Here is a 23,661-nt window from a genome sequence, read left to right on the forward strand (position 1 = left end):
GGTCTGGTGATCTGTCAAGAGAACAGTCCTGTGAACACATGGGAAAGGTTTCACGCCTAAAATTGCTCAGAACTCAGGTGGAGTATGAACAGAAACATGAACCAGATAGCTTCTGTATTTTCTAAGCTTTATGGATGCAGTTTCAAAAATCAGTTTCCTATTACACCTACATGAGTAGCTTAAACTAATTTATTCTAAACATTTCTTAATACTAAAGTCTGTATTGGCCTCCCTTTTTTTGCCTGTCAGATAAAGAGTTTATTTGAACAAAATTCAAAGTTACAACAGTGCCTTTTGAGCATCTACTTTTGTTGCTGCTGTCCCCTTTGCTGGTAAAAGCTTTTATATATTTCACCATGCAGCTGATGACAATTAAAGCACAGGCTGCTCTGACCTCTGCAATTTCCATCAAAGTTCCCAAATCACTATACTTTTTTCCTACTGTTCAGTGACTTAGCATTTACATAAATTCTCTATTTTCACCGCCCTGCTAGCGACCTGCTGACAGAGGTCCACAGGAGCTCTGATGGGCACAGCAGATAAGGTATTTTCTCTCGTGTCCTCTCCTCCTGACCTCACATAGCAAATGGTTTTCAGCAGTGGAAAATGCAGTGCACTCCTCCAGCCAGCACTCTGCTGTTTGGTGAGACAATGCAGATTCACTAAAAGGCTTGCTGTGTACACAGCACTGTGTATTTGTTTAGTCGTGGCACCAGGTAAAAAGGAGCGTTGCAGTCATTGTCAGAGCTTAAGCCTTGAACTCTCCCGTGCTGCGTCTGTATTTCATCGGGAGGTTATTCAGCTGGTGGCACGGGAATGCTGCTGCTGCAGAGAGAACAGCTGTGAGACACAAGGCACAGAAACGGCTGGGAACAGCCTGCTGATTGCTGTCATTTCTAAAGGGAGATGGGAAACAAATTCAGCCTGAGAGACTCACTTGGTCTCTTTTCTCTTTTCTTGAAGAGCATCAAGACAGAACACACCTTTGTGCTTCTCATGCAGGAGGCCCTCTGAGGCCATTGCCCAGGTCTGGGAATGTGGATGTGGTAATGGGAGGTCTTGGCTTTCTCTGCTTGTGCTGGAAGGTCCTCTGTGTTGCAAGCAACCCTGTGCAGTGCTGCTGGGGGCAGTGGTGTAAGATCAGACGAGAGCGATCTCTTTGGGTTTATTTAGAATGAAGAAGTGCCCCAGTGGCACACTGAACAGACAGGAAAAGGTGGCTTTTCACAGCTGGATGGCAGATTCCAGCTAAAACTTGTATTTCATCTCCTATAGACTAGGCCCTTTTGATTCTCAGAGGCATGGAGTCATTTAGATATTCAAAACAACAAAGAAGAAAATAGTGAGTTTTAGAGTGGAATGTGCTCTGCAACCTAAGCATTGACTACAGGCAAATTTTATTTCCTGGAATAGCTGACATTTCTAGAAATCAGTCTCTGGAAAAACATGTAAAGAACTTTGAAAGTGATAGAGGATGTGCTGCTATCTTCATACTTATATCAGTCAACATTATGTTTTAAAACATTTTTGTGTAATTCAGCTTAGTAAAATAAGACATCCTATTTATTATGAAGAATAAAAAGGAAATTAGAAGATCTCAATATTATTTTTTTTTGCCCCTTGCAATTGCTCATTTCTTCTTCTAATACAAGAAAAATTAAGGATAAAACTGTCTAAATGATACACAGATCAGGCATGACTTAGAAAGTCTATTTGCTTACAAAGTCTCTTTGGTAAGCAATGTTAGATATGTATTGACTTTTAGGTGTTTAATCGTTTGGACTATGCTTGTCTTTTGTGAAAACAAAATTGCTCAGTTGAAGTCCATTTATAAATAACAAAAGAGTGAGAAATCTCTGTCCTTTTTAAGAAGCCTGCGGCACTTGTTGGAATAACATTCTTCTGTTAGCTTCAGAATAATTCTACAGACAACAAAACAGTGAAGTACACTGCAAAATAGTATTTCTTTCTTTCATAGATCTTTATTTACGAGACAGTATGGCCATGTGAATGGTTTGGTTACTTTGCAAAGGAAAACAGAGCTTAAGGAGAAGAGCATAATGGCATTAACCAGAGGATGTGTTACTGAACATCCTCTGGATTACACAGAAGGACATTACATAGAAGGAATTTGGCAACTGAGGATGTGGAATGATGATTTACAAGAGTCTTATCAGCTAACTTGTTTGACTGGTGGCTAATGTATAACACAGTGAGTGCAAATGGCGTGCAACCCAAAGGAAATGTTTTCCTCAGTGATTTAGGGCTTTGTTTTCCAGCACATAGCATGATTCTTTAATAGCTTAGCAAAGAAATACAGCAAGCTGCATTTCTTGGAATGTGCGTCTCCAACAGCTCCTCCATGGTGTTAGATTTTTTGTGTGTGTGTGTCTTACTCTACAGGATGATAAAATGCTAGTCTTTGATTTTATCCCTGTCCATGTTCATGCTGGTACTCTCCTCAATTTACAACAGAGGCAGGTTTGAAGCTGACTTGGGACTCACAGAAGGCTTTCAAAATCTTGTGAGGCTGAGCCTGAGGCCAGAACTGGGAGGAAATATGTTATTTCTGTAGCTCAGAACAAATAAGGTAAGAGGAGTAACTAAAAATCATACCAGAAGTCTCATGTAGCCTTAAAAAAAAATCCTGTCATCTTTACCATCGATCTGCAATTCTTCCATTATTCATTTACTTGATGTGTTACAGGTTATGTGGCTGTGTACCCAGGAAAAACTGAGTTCAGATTGGTTTTGGCTAGTGTAATCTCTTCCCATGATCCTCCCCACACTTTGTCTTTTTGGCTTGTCTGTCTGTGAATTACCACCCTTGTTGCAACTAGTTTAACTTAGTCCCACTTAGTAGTGGCAACAGTAAGAAATTACTTCTGCAAGTGCTTACATGAGTCAGAAACTTTTTACAGTGGGTAGCAGCTAAGTTTGTTGGGAGCAGTAGGGTGAGCCTTTACTTCTGTAGCCATACTTAGGGTTCATTATCCACATAGCCTGCTGAACTGATCTGTTGTGAGGCAATAAAAAAAATTTCCATTTAGATCTATAACTTTATTACTAAATTTATATTTATCATTTGCAGAGATTTATAGGTATGCCTCATGTGTTATCTGGACCTTCAGAGATCCTTGGGTGTTTGTGTCTAAGTACTTGATTTTAGGTCCTTACCTATAATTGTGTTATCCTCTTCCTTTCATAGCAATTTTTTTATGTTTATGCGTAAAACTTAGCAAGATTTGTATCTAACTTGTATAATTAAAACTTCAGCTACTAAATTCTGTCTGCATCGTGCCGAAAATTAATTCCAGAGAGTCATCTCTAATGATAGAGGAATACTTCTTGCATGATTAGATAGCTTCAGGCACAGAGGAAAAACCCTTTAATTAGTTGGAGAAGATAAGTTGGTGCATCTGAGTTATTGCAAGGTACTTACCTTTACTACTATTTGTCTTTGGCTGCAGGTGCCACTAGTGTGGGAAAAAAGTTGTTGTGGAAAATCTTCAGGAAGTAATTTCCTTAAGAATAAATTAGTTCCCTAATTCAAGTATTTTATTATGTTAATATTTATGTGTATTAATACACATTTGAACGTCAAAATTGCCTCTTTTAGCACTGATGGCTAGACTGACTTGTGTTTATCTGTTCTCAGAATAGATGTCCTAGTTATGCCTATTACTTGATCATTAACAATGGAACATGCTGCTTTCAGATACAGTGTTGGCCATTGAGCGCAGCTTGTTAAGTTCTTTTATTTCAGTACAGGCTTCCTAATAATCTTGTTTGCTTTATACCAAATGTTCTATTGCCACAGCAATGGCATTCTTCGGTCCTTGCAATCTCTTAAAATTTGGACTCTGTTTTAGGAACTCAAACACATAGTGAACTTTTTAGGGTTGTTTTTTCTTTTAAAAGCACTGCAAGAGCAAGGTAGGAATCCTCATCAGTTTAGAGTTTCCTGTCAAGTTCTTATACACTGCTTAGAACATAAATCAGTTGGAAACGTATCATTCAGAAAATCATTGCCATGTAAAGGAATATATATAGTTTATATAGACTGTGAAAATCTCTGAAGGAAAGATGCTGCCTTTGGAAAGGCTTGATTAGCTGCCTGAGCTTGCAGTACGGTATGTTTTGTAAAAACAGTACATAGAACAGTGTGTTTTGCAAATAGCTCCAGTCAACCTTACAACAGACTTATTCTGTAACATTCTTAAGGTGTTCTGGTAACACAGACATGCTGCTAGCCCTGTTTTTATGTATGCATTTTTTCCCCAAAATTTATTTATTTATTTATTGATAGAGTAAACAAGAGTGATGGCTGTACTTACTGTTTATGACTCTTATGTATATCATGGTTTACTTTCTGATTGTATTCTGTCTGAATACAGAAAGATAAATAGAGGCTCATAAGAAGATCAAAGAAGAGAGATGGTAGTGACCAATTTTAAGATGCTGCTAGGTCCAGTACTTAAAGGGAGCTAATGGGACATAGAAGAGCTGTGGAGACGTTCCCTTCCTGGAACACACCACCAACACTGTCAAGGGCAGAGCATCCAAGATTCGAGCGGCCTTTTGGCCATCTGACCTGTGGATTCTGCCTGCCGCCCAGGGGGTTTTGGATAGAAGTCTACTGAAGGGCTCACCCCATACTTAGGTGGTTTACAGGCTCCCAAGGTCTGCATTGTTCTCTGTGACTGAATCTTGTCCTAATGAGAAACCTCCCTGATTATTCGGACATACAATGCTAGAAAAGAGAACACAAGAAAGCAATCCCTGGGTGCTTATTGTATCCTGTATCTGTTACTACTGCAGTGATGTGTAAGGGTGATGGAAGGATCAGAAGAAATGCAGGAATTCAGGCACAGGAATCTTGCCTGGTGGGGCATGAAGGTGCTGTAAATCGCTGTGCTCTTTTTGCAAATCCCGTCTCCTGTGTTTATTAACTCAATAGCAGTGTGTTACCAAGTGTTCTTGCTAGGTACCAGCATCAGTAGTGACAGTGGCAAAAGCTGCCAATGTTTATTTTACCAACTCGTGATCTTTTGGTGGCCTGTGTAATGTAGATCCAGTGCTTATTTGTCTAATATTGTACTGCTTAATGCAGTTTGGGAATCCCTCTTTGAGGTGATTCTGATGGGCAAGCAGCAACAGAACTGATGCTAGTCTGAGCAGGGCAACCAGAACTGCAACAATTTCCTCAGGTGATTCTAGTATGCTCTGGGAAGCGTCTTGGCTCCCAGCCAGGCCTTCGGATACTGGAAATCATACAGAAAACCGCCGTGCATCAGTCAGACACATCACTGGATCTTCAAATTACCGGCTGCTTCTCCCCTGTGCAGTGCATCAGGCAAAAGCGTCAGCCTGCTGGGGTCATCTCCACACTCTCAGGTCTGGACAGGCCCTGCTTTCCACACTGTGTAGCTACTGTTCAGGGGCTGAGTTACTCAGTACTCTGTATTTCATACCCAGTGAAGGGATGAATTTTATTTACTGCCTTAAGAGCTGGTTACTCCATGTGTGGATAGATATATTCATGGAGTTCTGAGAAAGACTTGTGCAGTCACTACCCCTGCTCTACCAACATTTGTTTCTTCTAGCCAAGCAATAGGTTATCTAGTGATGAAGGGGAGGCTACATAAGGTATGCTTAAAGGATGTAAAAGGTAATTTATGTTCAGATTTTTCTAATGCAGTGATTTTTTTGGGGGGGGAAGATGTTGCACTTCCTCATCCCCTCTTTTAATATCACTTTTTTGGCCATCCTGAATAAAAATAATGCGTTCTTCACACATCTCAGAAGGAACAAGAATTTTGTTGAGTTTTAGCTGCAGTCATCTTAGTGTTTATATTTGTATAATGCTTTAGAATCGCAGTACTTCAACAGATACTTTAACATAAAAAAGCCACCAAACAGCATTCTGAACTAATCTCTGTTAAGTGATATTGATCTAGGGAGAGTGCTGTTAATATAAACATCTATATTGCTTTATTTCCTACAAGCCTTTGAAATCCTCATTTGCAGCTATAAAAGAAATATATTTTTATCTAGACCATAGTTGACAGAGAATATGCTATGTTTTAATCTCATCAGGAAAAAACGTTTAAATATTTACGTTCTGAATTATTTTGATTAGTTTACTTTTAAGTACCGATATGTAAAATACATTCCAGGACTTAAGTGACTTTATATTGGAGAGAAATGGCAGTAGCCTAAGGAAGGAAAGAAGATTCAAGATCCCTGTACTACCTGTAGTGGAGGTTCTCAGGTTCCACGTGTATGAAAATGTTTATTTAATTTTGCAGGTAAAATCAACAGAAATTCAAAAAATTATGCCAAACTTTCTCGGATCTTTTTGGCCCTAGTTTAATAAGAAATCTTTTTAGTTTGAAACTGTTTTTTGCTTTTCAGCAAACCCCGTACTGAAATGGTGGCATCTGTTCTGGAATCAGTGTTGAACTGATTTATCATTTGTTTGTTCAGTACTGTTTTTGTATCATGAAAGAAACCTCTGTGTTAAAGTATCTGAAGGAGAAGCCATTCTAATACAGTTGCTTCCAGTTGAATCTCATTTTGTATATTCATTAGGATGAAAGTCTTTACCTTTTGATTTGTTTTGGAAAGCCACAGTGCACTCAGATTTCTTCTGAATTCATCAAAACACAGCCATGTCTGTAGGAAATAAATTAGAGTTGAAGGTCAGAGTGTCATTTCTGCAGGAGTTATGACATATCTTTAAGAGCTGAATGTTACCAGCATTTAGACTCACAATAGGAAAAATATACTGAGAGGAGCTAAGTCAATATGCTATGAGGAAAGTAAATAACTTGACAACGTAAGTGAGCATTTCCTTTATATTAGCTTTAGTCTTTTTTTTTTAAGGTTTAAATCTCAGTACATTAAAATATGTCAGACTGAGAATGCAACGTTTCAAAGGCAGTAATACTAAGGAGGAGATTTAACTTACTTATGTCTGATTCTTTTATGATGATGGTCATATCTGGGCAACCCAAGACTGCATTATTTTTCAGATGTTAAAGGGGAGGTGTGTACTCCATTGTACATTTTTGTACAATGGAGTACAAACTGTACAAAATGAGACTTTGACTGTTCATTCAAAGACAGCTGTTAGCCTGGGTGGGACAAAATCTACTCCCATAAACTCATGTTAGTCATCACCACACTGATGTTTAAAGAGAGAAATCAAAAATTACTCAGCTGTAGCGTAGGGGAACCATGTTACCTCTATTAGCGTGTCTTAAGTGTTGTCTCTATTAGTGCATGAAGAACAAGTTTGTTTTCTGTTGCTTTGGTTTTGAAATTAAATTGCTACAGCTTATGCACAGTGGTATATGTAATAAGCTTAAAAATAAGGTCCGTAGATCAGTAGGTAATTGAAGATAGTATAGCTCATGTTTCTGTTACGCTTTAAGGGCTAAAAATAGCATAAACTAAGGTACTTGAATTTTTATGAAATGCAGTGAGAATGAATATGTAAAATCTGTGAATCTCAGTTGTCCCAAGGCAGACTCTCCTTTCACCTAGGGAGCTGTTGATCAGTAAAATCAACTGGCATAGCACGAGTGTTATGTGTTACAGAGCGTTTGAAGCAACTGCTCTGTAAGTGAACAGTGATTTGAGACCCACTGAAGGGCAGGAAACTCCTGCCCCTGTATTTTGTGGAGGTGAACGGATGAACTAAAGAGTACCCAGAGAAGACCAAGGAAGCCAAACAGGGATCCGTTATGCAACAAGCTGTGGTGACTTGGTTTTAGATGGTGGTATATGCAGAAAATAGAAGTGGACTTACAGCACTGAATTCTCTTCAGATGTCAGACTCATTCTATATGAAACGGTAAATCCATTTCTTAGTGTTTTAGGTCCCTGGTTCAGGGTTAGAGATGATGTCCTGGATAATTGTAGGTGTGTTGTTACTGATAGCTAGATCTAGTGATCCTTTTATAGGAAGGAAGCTAGCTTTGGAATCAGAATGGAGAAAAATTGAAGTTCTCCAGGAGTTTAGGTTTTCATGTAGTTATATACGATCATACCTTGCTCTGATCATATATTTTTATTATGAATATATATGCACCAAATACAACTTGTTCTTGTTACTGCATCAATGTTGTTTTTAGATTTTGTTATACCTTTATCAGCAACCAATAGTACTGAATTTCAGTAACAAAGTTAGCTTGAGATGCCAGGTCTGTTATTAATAGATATTAATAGATGTTAATAGGTATTAATAGATGTTAATAGATATTCTTCTCCTTGTGCGATGTGCATTGATCATACATTAAGAAATGCATTTTTACCAGTTCCAAATTTGTCCTCTGTAACATTATTTTTAAACTTACATTTGAATCAGAAGGTAATAAGATAACAGCAAAATTAAATATGATGAGGTGAACTGCTGTGCCAGTTATGAAAAATCAAGAAATAGACTCAGATGTAGTAAGCAATTCCATTATATTAATGTAAAATATTTTGATATTGTTAAAAATAAAAGTAAATTAAAAACATTTAAACTCACAGAAAAAAAAATGTTACTCTTTTAGAGCTAGCTTTTAATATTTTTGAAAGCAAAATGGATGTACATTTTCAGAGCATTTGTCTGATGTCAGCAAAAATATAGCACAAAAAGTATCACGAGGCTTGAAGGGAAATACCAGTTTCTTTGTTATACAGTGCCTGTTGCTTTCTGGACTTAATATGACTATTTTGAAATAATTGTCTAAAATGACCACAAAGCAGTGATGGCACAGCTCAGACTGATTTTGTTTTCCTCAGATACTGTATCTTTTCACTGAAAACAAAAACAAAAACAAAACAAAACAACAAAAAACACCCCAAACTGTGCTCGCCAAAAATAGCTATGGGATGCACACATTGAAATGACTGTCATGGGAACATTATATGATTCTTTGAAAGTTTATCACAATCTTGCTGTACTTCAGGTTTGCTTATCTGAATGACAAAAATATGTTACTTTCCTGCCTTTCACGGGAATCATGAGAGTGAAGCTATGTGTAACCAAAGGTTGTTGGGAAAAGAGAGGCCACACATGTAATTAAAAGATTACCTTTTGGTAACATGCACCCAATTATGAAATATGATTTTTGTTCTTATGTTCTGCATTTGACATTTCAAGTTCAAAATCCCCTTTTGTCTGTAGCAGGCTATTAAATACTACTCAGGCAGCAGTAAGCCCACCCCCCTTGGCAAGGCCTGGGGACAGAATGGTGGCCAGGTGCGTCCCAATGCCTCAGGAGCCAGCAATGCACTTCGCCTACCTTGCTGCCTGCAATTATTTCCTCGTGTTATTTATTGTTTATACAAGAGCAAAACAAACTCTTTTTCTTGTTTCTTACACAGATGGTACTCAGCCTTTCTGCATGCAGCCATCACATTTCAGGGGATAAGACTGTAAGAGTACCATAACATTCCTACCCTGTCATAGCATTTCTTATTTTGGAACCACAGTCTCAAGGAAAAAAATGACTGTGAATAAATAGATTTTTTTTTTTTGTATCATGTTATTGAAATCCTCATATTAAGGTCCTAGTTTCAAAATTGTGTGAACTGGAGTCATGTATTTACTATTGCGTGTGTAATACTGTTTAATTCAATCTTGGTAACTACAACTTTAAGTATCGTCTGTGTTTATGAAAGTATGAAAAATGGAAGAAATCGAGCTATGACAGTGATACATTGATGTATTTTGAAATCATACACAAACACAAGTAACCATCAATCTATTCAGGCATCAGTTTTTAGATTTATTGAGCCTACTTACTGAAAATGTTAAACGTAGTCATGGTACCATTTTTTAAAAAAAGCGTATTTTTATCAATGTTTTTATCACTTAGCTGTGCTTGTTTTGTTAGTGTTGTGGTCAAATGATTTCAGAAAATTCATTTTTGGAGTTTTTTCTCTAATGGTGATATCAAGGCTGTAACTTGGGAGGTAGAGGGTAGAATACGTTCAAAAGCATTAGTTATAAATCAAACTGATTTTTCATCTAGAAAGCTTTGATTTATGTATGTCAAAATAACTTGAAAAAATTGCCGTAATCTACCTCATATATGTGAATTAAAAAAATAAAGAAATGTATTCACACTGTGCACTCAAGGTAAAATCTTGATGTGGTAGTAATCAACAATATTTTGTAGGAAGATGGGAATGTAATTCAGCAGTTATATTTGGAGCAGCTGTTGTTCAGCTGTTGGACAGAGGGACTGGAAAAAAGGTAAGAAAAAATTGCTCTTTTCATGGGAAAGCATGTTTTCAATTAGATGTTTTTTTCTTTCTCTAGCTTGGTGAAGCAAAGATTCGCATCGATTTTACATTGTTAACAGTTGGACAGATAAAACAGGCAAACTGATTAGGTAGTGTAACTAGTATGGTATAATAAATAAATAAAGTTAGTGTAACAGTTTAAAATAGGAGTCTCCAGAGATGTAAAAAAATGTGTCGTATCATATCTTGTGCATGTACAAAAAATAGTTCCACAATCTGGACTAAATTTATTATTTTTCATTGATTGCCTCATTCTGTTGGAGGACATTTCTGGCAATAAAGCAGTAGAGCTGTCACATCTATCATGATGTGTCAGAGATCTGTCAGGTCGATGGCTTTTTTTGAACTTTGCTGTTTCAGAAAAATGTAGCTGAGCATTTTAGGCAGTAGTTTGACATTTTCAAGATGAAAATCCAGCTTCTTTTATGCATTGTTTCTCAAACAAAACTTATGCTTTGATTACACAAGTAATGATTTAACATGTTTGGAGGTATACCACAGGCACCAGATAATATGGGTAATAGCCTTGGCTTACTCTGTAGTAAATATAAATTATAGAAACAAAGATTTAAGAGATGCGCCCAAGGCAGATGGCAAATCAAACTTTGATCTGCTGTTGTCATGAAGATGAACCTAAACATTCGGGCTTACCTTTTGTTTTGAAGTTAGGGACTAAAAAGTTGAAATTTAAATGCAGCCTGTTGCAAACAAGTTTATTATATGTAGAAAAACAGAAAAGAAGGAAGAACTGTTAAAAGCAATTGCTAAAAATTGCATAAACAATTGCACATCCTGAATTTATGGGAGGGGAGGCTAGATGAAGCACTTCTGAAACTGATGGACATTCCTCTTGAAAATCAATGTCAAAAGCAGTTCAAATGCTTTATTCAGTAATAAAAGAACTTACAAGAAGAACCATGTGCCAACACAGTTAATTGTCAGTTTGGTTAGTGTTTGGGCTGCTTCTTATACGGAATGCAGTCAACTAGAGATAGACTGACCACAAATAAAGACAATAGTTGTCAATACATGTATTTTTAGACAACAGAAATTCGAGGAGAAAATCAGCAAGTAGCCACAAACCATCACGCACCAATAGTAAGGTGCTATGTGAGTTACAGGAATGCTTGGAAATAATTAATGAAGCAGTGGTCTTGCTCTGTTATTAGTCCCATTCAGGGAATAGTCATCAAAATCTGTAAGTAAATGTTTTGATTCTTATTATTTCCCTTCCAGTAGACATAACCAAGGAGATTGCCTAGTAGTAGCTATTGTTGTTCTAGACTCTTAACTATGTGGGATGAAGAACCGCCTCCATATGTATGTGTATGTATTGAAGATTTTCTGCTCTCTTGATTTTAGTAGAATTGTACCTTTGGTACAGACACGCTATAATTAAAGGAATATTAAGATGGTCAACTACCATGAAGGAAAAGAATGATGCAGAAAGTAATAGAACGTAACTGTTAAAGGCAGAGCTCAGATTTATAAGTCATAGTTACAGGCATGAATTGAGTGAATGTTCTCCATTTGTAAATATAAAAAGTCTATATGAATGTTGAATGCTATTGAAAATGCCAGTTAAAATTAAGGGGTATTTAAATTCAGATAAAAACTTTAACATGAGTATCCAAAATGGATGTTTTTTGAAGAGATGAGCACAAATGTGATACAATATTCTAAATTTTATGTTTTTTTATTCCACTCTGATCAAAGGAAGTCATTTGTAAAATGCATTTTTTTTTTCACCTAAAATACCAAGACCCGTCTAGGCCTGTTGCTATATAGTTGTACTGGTTTTACATTAAAAAACATGCTTTTACCTACCTGCATTGCTTACAGAGCTACAGAAGTTTTGTTTATATATCTCTAAAAATCAATTCAAGATAATTGGCCATTCAAAAAGATACACATGGAAAGTAATAGAGTTTTGTTTGTTTGTTTTTTGATTTAGTTTTCAAAAACTTTAGGAAGCCTTTGTGGTACATTATTTTGTATTATTGCTGTAACAGTACCTATTTAAATCAGAAGTTTCCAGCCTGGTAGTATTTTTAGTCACTGGAATACACACTAATTTTGATAATTTATCAGCCACAGAATAGTGGCTTCATTTTGTTAATGAGTTTAGCAATGCCTGAGATGTGTAATTAGAGGAAGAATGGTTTGGTACCTTTAAGTTCCTAACAGTTAATTGTTCTTTTTAGAACAACAGCAAAACTCCCTACAGCACTTATATCATCTTAGGTTTAAGCATGATGATGTCTGAGTTCAGCTGATAATTTCTTGTTCCGATAGTTAATAATAAAAAGAAGCTAGAGAAAAATAATTGTTGGCTATTTCCGAGCTAAAGACATTGACAGAAAAAAAAATCCATTCCAGAGTAGACACCATTAACACAGATTGCCTCCAGCCCATTAAGCCTCATCACTGAGAGGTTTTAAACAAGTGTTTGTTTCTAAAGACTGTGGAAACTAAAGAATTAAAAGCCACCTTAGTTTTAAAAGCATGTTTTCTGAGCCTTAATAAAATGATACTTTGTCTTAATTTTGTGTCTCCATTCATGCAGGAAATTAGGGGACTAGTTTCTTACTGCACAACTTTGGTTTTTCAAGCTTCAGGCTCAATTTGGCAGGCTATATTGCTCAAATTAGTTTATAAATGAATTACTTGTTTTTAAAGTACAACTGATACCAACTTGCATAAAAATACTATCATACAAAAATATTTTTCGTTTTTACGTAGTTAAATGGTGGTTGCTCTTATCAAGATGCATATGTGCTCAGAAACTTAATGGCAATTCGTTACTGAGTTTCTCAAACTGCAATGTGTCATTGTTGGGTTTAATTTGGAATGGCCTTTCTTCTCTAATATCACAGCTTGCAAGTTTGATAACTGTTTTGGGCGAGAATGATCCCAAACATCATTTAACTGTTGTGCATGTATAGTGATAGTGGCAAGACTGGATGAAGATGAGGTCATTAAAATGGCTGATTTCCTTATTGTCATTTAATCGATATCAAGTGACATTTTCAAGTGAGGCCTTGGTGCTGTCAGCGTGAGGGGTGTTTTTTATGGGATTGCAGGCTAGGAGGGGATCTTCTGCTGTTCTGCGGTCACTGGCTGGTTCCACCACAAGTCAGGCTGGGAGAAGGAGTCACATTCAGCACACAGATTGACTTTGAATTAAGGCATGAAATGAGACTTCAAGCTTGAGATAGCTGCCTGTTGCACCTGTAGGCTCGTGCTTTGAGACGAAATGCTGCCTGTTGAAATCATACAGGTTGGTGGCTGCTGAAATCATTTTACAGTGCAAGCTATCACGTTGCAAAAGTGACATCAATATTGTTGTGTTTTGTGTGCCATGTGGTGCTTCAACTTCGCTTAATGCTCAAGAAGGTAAACATTGATGCTTTCGTTGCTTGTGTAAGTAATGCACCTGAGATGCTGTCTAGTGTCATAGTTAAATCCCAAACTCAGAGCTTTGAGGGGGATCTGTCTAGTCCTTCCCATTATGGTGATTTTTTTTAATATGACTGAATGCTTTTAAACATTAAATAAAAGCAGGTTTGGGTAGAAAGTAGCTCAAATGCTTAGTTTTTTAGATAGAGAAAAATCCCAGTGAAAAAACAGAAGTACAGGGGGCTTCTAAGCACCTTTCTTCCTATGATCAGTCCTTTGATTTTGGTTGGTGCATGAAGTTGCTGAGCAAGCGTTGCTTAGTCCCTGCATTTTCCTTTGGGATTTCTTTCCATCGCCTACAAAGCTGGACTGTCTGCAGCCTGCTTGGCTCAACACTCTCCTGTTCTTCCTGAGCAGCAGGGGCTCAGCTCCTTGTGCTGCCTGCCACACCTTGCCTTGGGAAGCTTGCCTCCCTCAGCTTTCCCCAGTGTTTATAAAGTAACCTTGCACGAGGATGAACAATAAAGTGAAACAACAGCAAAATTCCTGGTACTGCCCATGGAAGATGGAAAAGAGGATAAAAAGTAAAACTGAAGGTTGACATATTGACATGTCCAGAGACTACACCATTAAAAAGCAAGTGTTAGGGCTGACTGCAGAAGTGTTCTTCAGAATTTCCTACTCTAATTTTCTGGCCAACATTTGCCCCCCAGCCCCAGTTCCTCCTGAACATCCCCCCCACGTAAGCACCTTCCCCCCACGTAAGCACCTTGCTCCTAATTCCACAAAAGTATCTTGCAAGCGATTAAATGCCATTCCAGCTTTGTTTCACCTTGGTGCATGGTGAGCTGCTGTTGCTTTTAAGTGCAGTAAGTAGTTGGTCCTGAGCACAGCTAATATGACATACATTTGTAATGATATTAGACACTGGAATGTAAGAATACAGTAGAAGTCAACTGTAGTTTAGAAACAGTGGCTTTTTTTTTCCCCTTGTACTTGCATCCCACACCAATCAGTTGAATCATTTGTAGAGTAAGGAAAAGTAAAGGTCCCTGACTGAGTCTGTCAGAAGAGACACGTTCATAATTAGCAGGCTCAGAAGAGATTGCCATTAAGGTGATACGTTTAATTTGTAGATAAATAAATGCACAAGCCTATTCCACATCTGTGGTTCATTTTGATACCAAAAGTAAAATGATTATGTTGAAAATTGATCTCAGCTTTTGCATTAGTAAGCTAATTGGAATATTCTGAACATAGTTAACCATAATTTCTTCTGAATTTTCTTCTGACATTTATGGATTGTTTGAGATCTTTTTTGTGATGTGGAAATTAATGTTTTCCACATTTTGTCGTTGTCATCAGAGCTCTTCATTTCCCAATATGTCTGTGGCAGAGATGAAAAAGAGATGCTAGTCCCAAACCAGGAGCTAGTAGTGGTTGCATCATGTAGACTGTCTGTCAGTAGTAGGTACTTGTGCCTGTGTGCTGAAGCTGTGGTCCCCAAGCCCTAACCTGGGATAAGAAGAAGAAGAAAACCTCAGAACCGGCAGTTGTTTTGTCTGTTCAGTTTTATTTGCATTGCTTAGTTAGGGGGATTTGAATGTTTAATTGTTAGTGTTAGTCAGTTAAATTTATGCAATTGAGCACAAAATGTTAAGGTTTCAGGACTGCCTTCCTTCTCCTGCACATTTTTTTAAGTAAACCAGTAGGGTATAATTAAGTTAAACTGGAAGGTACTAACAGCTCCAAGTGAGAACACTTTGATGTCAGGGCAGACCTCCATGCCAAGTGGTGTGGCATGCCATGGGTTCCTGCTGGGTGAAGAGGAGAACAGAACGGTTCAGCTGGTTAGCTGGCTGAGTAACAGAACCTGCAACACGGTCGTTTGAGAAAAGCAACTTCTGTGTTAATAGTAACACCGCTTTCCTCTGAGGCTTGATTGCCAGTGGGGTGTAGGACTTTGATTACAGTTTTGAGACGGTAACCAGAAACACAAGATGAGGAAGAATCTGTCAAAGAAATGGTGAGGTTGGCAGAACTCCTTGAGTGTTCTCAAGTACCTTGTTGAGGAAACAGCCTTGGAAATTGTAAGGAAGTTGATGACTTTTTTTTTTTCCCTCCAGTCCATCATCATTTGTGAGCCTTCATGGGCTGTAAGTAGGCTGGTATTAGAGACAGATGTTTATCATGATTTTTTTTTCCTTGTGTATCTAGGGACAGGCATCAGATTGGTGTATTGGTTAGAGGAGCACTTATCTTCAAGTTAAGCTTTCTAGTTGAATTGGTTTTGTGGGATAAAATAAGCCTTCTGGTTGAATGCCATCACTGTGCATTCGATTTTGCCTAGTTTATCAGTTGTGTTTGTTTTATTCAGGACATAAACTAAAGATGATACTATGCAGCTTTTCTCTCCAAAATGATAACCCCCTCCAGACACGCCTTTCATCGCTGAGTACAACCAAAACACTTTGTTTTGGTATCATCTTAGATAAAATTACATGAATTATTCATATCCATGTATTACATTAAGTACTTAGTTTATCCGCTTCAATAATGAAACAGTACAGGTTTTTACATCCTGTACTGACTTGCTGGCAGAGATCTGTAGCGTAGACCAACCATTTGGTCTACAACGTCACTTCATGTTCAGTTAGGGGAGTGCTGCCATGGATGTGTTGGCCAGCATGGCCCCCATGCTGCCCTGCCAGGGCATTTGATATTGGTTGCAATCAGTGTTCTCCCCAGCTGTTCCCAGCCTGCTATGCTTTTTCTTGCATTTGCTTTCTCAGAAGAAAGTTTCTGCAACAATATTATCTTAGGGAAAATACTATGGAAATACCATGCTATGGAAAAAGAACTGTTTTCTGTTTCCCTTAGTGATGTTTCAGAACAGAAGTGGATCATTGTGAACATCCCAGAGCTTTGTTGAATATTAGCCTGTTTTTGGTGAACATTTGAGTAGGATTGTAATAGGGAAACCGTGTGCGTCCATAGCAGTGTTCTGTGGTAATGATGAGTTAGGTATTCAGAACTGAAAACAACTGTTGTTTTTCTGAAAACGGTTTCAGAAGTGAAATTAATAGTAAAATCCTAATAAGAATGTTCATGTTTTTTCACATCCCATCTCTCGGGGTATTGGCAACTTTACATCTCAATCACCTCTTCGTTTTGTCTGAGATTTCTTTAATCTAGAGTTCAATTTTGTAATCTAGAGTTCGATTTTGCGAAGGGAAAGAAGGTGGAACAAAGGTAGGATTTACACATTGGCAAACATTCAGTATGGCACGCTGCAATAGCCTGCCCTTAAAACAAACTGTATAACTGTCTCTTTTTTAGGTCCTCACAGCTCCATCTCTCTGTAAAAGTACCTCTTTATTTTTATTTTTACGTGTCCTCAGTTATATGAGCAGGGTATATTGTTCATTTGCTTTTGGGGGCCTATTGCACATATCCTGCATGAAAGGTATTGTCTGTTTAATTACTTACTGACAGGTTTCATGGAGTAGTAGGTACCCATCTCCTTTTCTAATGCAGTGGACTTGCATTATCAAACTTATTAAAAAAAATAAAAATCAACCTTCTATAGAACATCTATAGTAAGTGTTTCTGATTCTTTCAAGATTACAAGAACCTGGCATGAAAGCCTAAGTCTGTCTCCTTCTAGTCTGTTTGAAATTGTTATGCAATCTTTGTATTTTAGGCAATTCAAAGAACAATTGAGTTTTGGTTATTTTTGATTAGATAAAGTGGGCAAGTGCTTCATATTTCAAGATTTATTTTACAATGGATAGAGATTGGCATTTACTATTAAAAAAACACAAAACTTGTCAACATTTGTTGTGTTAAAATATCTCAGTTTGACAAATACATTTTTAACATTCGTGGTTACCATTTAACACGTGTGTATTTACCTTTCCCTGCTTTGTTAGCTACGTGCTATTCTATTAATGGAATGTGATCTCTAATCACACCCAACATCAGTTCAGATGATGCATATACGTTGCAAAGTATTCCTTCCTGTAATTAGTTGCTTACTCTTAAAATTAGTTGCTTACTTATAAACTGGAAGCTTGATCCTCCAAGCTTGGCAGAAGCCACCCTCAGTATACTATAGCAGTATTTTGCTGTTAGTTGCCTAAAATCTATTTTGCAGAAGCATGGCCATTTTTTTATGCAAGTGAGGAATTTGCAACTTGGACTTAGTCCCAATATTTTACAGTAACAGCTATAGGTCAGTATCAAGATGATTTCATTTAAAAACATTCTCTCAGCTGTGTTCCGTTGTGTGTTTCTGAGCAGACAGACAATAGGTAGAGTGCTGTGTTTGTGCTCAATTTTGAGCAATATTAATGGTACAGATTCTACAAGCACGTGGAAGACTGCTGCAGGCTGGGCTAGTCCAACGCACTCCATTGTTACCCAGCAGCTACAGGATTTACAGGAAAATAAATTGTTTCTCCTGTGAGGAAATAGATATAAGAAACTTGTATTTGAAAGTCAGAATTCTCTGAATAAAATGTCTTAACTCTTGCAGACATATAGTGTACCTGAGGTGAATTTGCAGACAAATCCAGTGGAAAGAAGAAGAAGAAACCAAAGAAAAAAGAAACCTAACCCCTAAGGTAGTTGAGCTTTGGGTGAAACTTAGATTTCTCATTACACTGACTTGCAATACATAGTCAGAACTTGTCCCAAGAGTATAAACTCTCAGATTCCCTGTCCTAATATCTTAGAAAAGGGCTTAAAAACTGATTTTTGTCCCAGGTTTTATAAATGACAAACAAGAAGAAAAACTTTTTTCAGTGTCTGTGATGTGATGTGAAATTCCTGCATCTCCTTGGCCTCAGCCTGCATACTTTCACATCCATGGTATCAGAGATGGAGGAAGGCACCCCATCCCTGATGTTTGAGTTGCATTTTATGTCTGGGCATAAACTGTGCATTTGACTGAATTCTCCTTTTTGGCTATCTGATGTGCCGCTGCATGTGAAACTGAGCGTTCACAACGTGTGTGCTAGGGTAGCCAACCCACCTTCTGATTTTCTCCAGTGTAGACCAATTTTCCTAGCCTAACAAGCAAGAGGTAATAAAGAGAAGGCTAAATCTTTACCAGTACTGAATCTGCATGGTACCCAAGTGATCTTAGTGATCAGGCTACTGGAAATGCTCCTTTTGTTAGCAAGCATTTACTTCAGTAATAATTTCCTTTCATTCAAATTTGCTGCTGCTTTAGGTATACTTCAGTTAAATTGTTCTTTTCATTCCTAGTATAAAATTTGATATATTTTTAGATCTACTTGGGCCTTGCATTTTTTCTCCCAACATTTTTTAATGAGTCCTTTAAGTGGCACATCAGCAGTGCTGTTAATCTCTGCTCTTTACCACAAAGTGTAACAGGACACAGTTTGTGTACATAGAGAACCTAGTTTTGTGGTGTGTGGAGAACTTCATTCAGCCAATCCACATGTGGGAGATTCACTAGTTTGAATAATAAATAAATACACAATAAATTGTAAAGTCTTAAAATATTTTCAAAGTGTATTATTTATTTTTCCTGTGTAGGAAAACAGCTATCTTTAATCAAACTACAGTTTATCTTTATGTGTAAGCAAACAACTTACCAGAAAATAAGATAAGGATTGTAAATAAGATTATTCAAAAAATGAGCTATTCAGCAATAGCAAAGTAAATGTTTACTTTCATCACGTTAAACCTGACAACAGTTTGACTTACAGATAAGGACAAGTGTATACTTCCCAAGCCAAAAAAAAAAAAAATCATTCAGGAAAAAAAAAATCATTCAGGAAAAATGAGTAGTGTACTGTGTATACAAGCTTGTGGTGTTGGCATACAAACATGGACTGGTGCAATTATCAAGTAATGAAAACAACAAAAATGGACAAGAATCATCCCCAAAAGCTAGCAGCGATGAGAATGTGGTTGATAAGAGCTTTCTCTGGCTCATGGAGTTGTACATGGATGAAACATACAACTCCAATCCTTAAGTATCTAGAAATAATTAGGAGGAGAAATACCTGGTACCCAACTAGGTTTATACAACCCATCTGCTGTGTATATCATATAAAATCAACTATTTGCAGTTTTGTCTATGTGAATTACACTCATGCATATGTACACATTAGTTTTGTATGTGTGCATATAAATAAAGTTAGCCTATGCTTGCTTATATCACCTTTCAAGTTATATAGATTAAAGGGTTGTATACATGAGTCATTTTTAAAGAGAAAATTCTGGGCCTTTAGGCAGAAAGTGTATTTAGGCGGAAACTGTAACTGATATCATCTTGTGTTTTGTGTTCAGTAAAGTCTACTGAAATAGTAGATGATAATCTGTTGTATCAGTCTGTAGTAGTAGGATAGGAAATTGTTAAATGACTGGTAATACAACAGAGATTTAGGAGTAAAATAGCTTGATCCAAAGAAGATATTAGGTAGCTTTAACACAGTTAGTAACAAGGAACAAGTCAGTTTCTTGGGGGATGGATTTTAAGCTCAGGCATACCCATTGCCCCTGCTTGTGCTGCCTCCCAGCCGTGTGTGTGCCTGGTCTTCCTTCCCAGTTCCGACCCACGCCCCCTGACACCTCATTTTATAGAAATAGAGGAATGGGGAACTGAGGAATGTTAATTCTCCTTAAATTTTACAGTATCAAGTGTGGCTGTACAAACAGTTTTGTATTTTGGCCTTACACTATGTTTCACTTACGCCTTTATGGATCTTAAATCTATTTAAATGTAGTAAAACATCAACATAAAAGCATGTGAATCTTTCAGTAGCCATTATAAAGACATGACGAAGAAGTTAGTTTAGCAGTATAAAATTACTATTCTAATAAGTCCTGCTTATGCTCATGCATGCATTATCTCTCTCCCCCTCTTTCTTTGTCTATAGTGTAGTGTTTTGTTTTTTTACTCTTTATCTGGAAAAATTATTTTATACAGTCTGTGCTGATTTCCCTTTATCATCTCATGGCATATAACTAATTATCTGTGGGTGGGTGTAGACATTAGTGTGACTCAGTGTTATTAAGTCAGAAAATTTTGGATATCTGAGAGTATTTGGGTTATTAAAGAGCTCAGTTTTAAAGTAAATAAAAATGATAACAGGAGTCTGTGAGGATCCAAAGAAGTGAAAGTGACAAGTATCTAGTCTTTTGTGATAAAGCTTGAAAATGACTCAAAATAGTTTAAAAAGTCAGAAACCCATTAAAATGACTGTATTTGCTGGGGCTTATGATTTTGGTGACCTGACTCTTGTTTTACAAATGTTATTTAGTATTACAGCATCAGAAGTCAGGGGTAATAAGTACCTGCATCATGCGAACAACTTGCATTAATTTTTATTAGCTGGCTACTTAGTATGACTTACTTTCTTCACTACTTAATCTGACATTTTACTTCCAATACCTTTTTCTAAGTGTATAATATTCTTACATTTCCTTTACTTGGATTTTACCTTTTGTCCCTATTTAATCTTTCTACCTGATTGTCTTGTGACCACAGATTGACAGTTTGTGACTTTTTTGATTAATTTTACCTTGCACAGAGCCAACTTCTGAGCATCAAGTGTACCTTACTGATGGAAAATGTTCTGGAGAGAAACACAGCCATAATTTTAATATTTCTCCACTATTAACAAGGTCTGTATTTTATTAAATCTCACAAAAGTGATACATACATACATAGAAAACGATGTGTTAAGACTTGTGTGTATATATTGGTAAACCAAAATTGCCTCTAAAAGACATAATGTTTTTAAAACAGGAATCTAACGTAAATTCGGAATTAAGCTTGGGAAAGATACCATGTTCTAAACTATCCTAAACCCTTAAGTCTATAAAAAACGTTCTTTCTCCTCCGATGACCGATGACCGGTCTCAGCACTGCTGTGCTTTATAGTGCAATCATGGCAATGGGGCAGGTTTGGTATGCAGTGGCCTTTTCTTGCTTGTCTCAGGGTCAGATAAATGAGGTCTAGATGTGACTGCTGTGTCATGCAAAGCATTGCCCAAGTCTCATGAACTCTTAGTGGAGCGTTTGGGAAGCTATAAAAGTACAGTATCCAGTGGCATAGGCTGGGGAAATGCAAAATCCATTGCTGTGCTGGGAGAGATTTCTAATAGTTTAGGATGTCATGAATGAGTGTTGTAATCCATCAGAGGTGCTGCTGATTTGCACATTAATCTCATCAGAATAATTTAAAAATCTTTAGTCAAAAACTAACAATCCATCTATGAGTTTATATGCTGTAAGGATACCTTAGTCTGCAAAGTTGTTTCTGATAGACGAGATTTGTGTTGTGAACAGGAAGAATTCTGAGATTTTTAAGCTTATACAGAACAGGAAGAAAGAGTGGGAAATTCCTGGCATGAATAAAATGTTCAGAACGTAGTGATCAGGAGAAAGTAGGTGATTATTATACTGAAAGCCTTCTAATACCTTTAAATGTCACTTCTGTACTTGGTTCAATAACAAAATAATTAGTGCTTAGCAGTGACCGTACTGTATGAGTAGTATGTTAAAGAAAAGATTGTGTCCGTAACTTCATCCAAATTACTGGTATTTTGATAATGCATGCTCAGTTACGTGATGACCTTTAAGGTCCATGTAATATTGTTCATAAGGGACAGGTGTTTTTTATTCTGAAAGGCATTGGGGCATCATGAACTATGAGAAATACCCAGTAGGCAGATGGGGGGATAGCTTTGGTGACTAGATCAAGTCTATTTCAGGCCTTCTAAAAATGAATATTCTCCAATAATCACTTTATGAATAGGGAAGTACTGCTTTCTTTTGAAAGAGCTTTAGGAGTAGCCTCCGCTTTCTCAGAGTATTCTCGTGTACCTAAGCAGGCACATAGGCTGTCAGGCTCTTATTGCTGTGGTCTTCTGGAGATGCAGCTTCATGAAGGAGTTCAAAGCTGTCCTCCTTCATTGATACTGAGTCTTTTCCAGAGAAAAGTGAGCAGCCAGATAACCACAAGATCTGGACTGTATTATTTTTTTGTGCATTCTTAAAGTAGAAAGTATTAATAATACAATTCTAGTGTTCATTAAATTGTATTGTAGAAGGTCTTAAAATATTTTTCTTGGTGGCTTCTTATAGAATCATTCAGATTGGAAAAGACCTCTAAGGTCATCTAGTCCAACCTTTAACTTGGTACTACAGTCCACCACTAAACCATGCTACCAAGTTCTACATCTACATGTTTCTTGAAGACCTCTAGGGATGGTGACTGAACTTCTTCCCTGGGCAGCCTGTTCCAATGCCACACAGCTCTGTCAGTAAAGAAATTTCTCCTGATATCCAACCTAAACCTCCCCTGGCACAACTTGAGGCCGTTTCCTCTCATCTTATCACTTGTTTCATATAGTTAGGCGTGAACCACAGCTTTCATTAAAAGCAAGCCTGCAAGCATCGTAGTTGCAAAGAAAAGCATAAGAAAGCTTAAAAAATCTAAACTCAAAAGGCTTAGCAGAATGACAATAAAAAATCACAATTAACTTTTATGTAGCTGAGGTTTTTCACTTTTTTTATTTATTCTGGTGGTCTGTTGCATGAGATTTGAACACATGGAGTTAATTGTACTAAGGAGTGGAGGAAGACTCAATATACAAGGGGGAAAGGAAAAAAAAAACAGCTTTAATCAGAATATATGGTGAAAGTTCCACTGACTACAGTTAGGGAGAAGATAAGATATACAGTTGATGTGCAACCAACCTGTACAGCTTCACAGACCAATAGTCCTTAAAAAAAGCACACACACACAAAAACAAACAAACAAAAAAAAAACACTTAAAAAGCAGAGCTTGAGAAGCTTCATGCAAAAATTTAAATGTACAAGTTTGCAGCATGAAAAATGAACAAAAACCCTGCAATTATAGATCATACCTCATTTTGAATCACAGGCTGCAAATGAGTCATTGTTTTGAGAA

At 37.2% G+C, this 23,661-nt stretch overlaps 1 protein-coding gene across 4 annotated transcripts in view; it reads left to right on the forward strand.

Annotated features, from left to right (window-relative positions):
- Positions 1-23,661, forward strand: part of PCDH15 (protocadherin related 15) — a 738,374-nt gene that overhangs the window by 157,458 nt on the left and 557,255 nt on the right. Inside the window, exon 1 of one of the 4 annotated variants that reach the window (XM_040563494.1) lies at positions 10,187-10,255. The exons of the other annotated variants lie outside the window; for them this stretch is intronic. The gene's annotated coding sequence lies outside the window, so the exon portion shown is untranslated. Of the gene's footprint in view, positions 1-10,186; positions 10,256-23,661 lie in introns of those variants that run through there. 4 annotated transcript variants of the gene reach the window in all.

The sequence above is a fragment of the Cygnus olor genome, chromosome 7, assembly GCF_009769625.2.
Source record: "Cygnus olor isolate bCygOlo1 chromosome 7, bCygOlo1.pri.v2, whole genome shotgun sequence".
Taxonomy (NCBI): Eukaryota; Metazoa; Chordata; class Aves; order Anseriformes; family Anatidae; genus Cygnus; species Cygnus olor.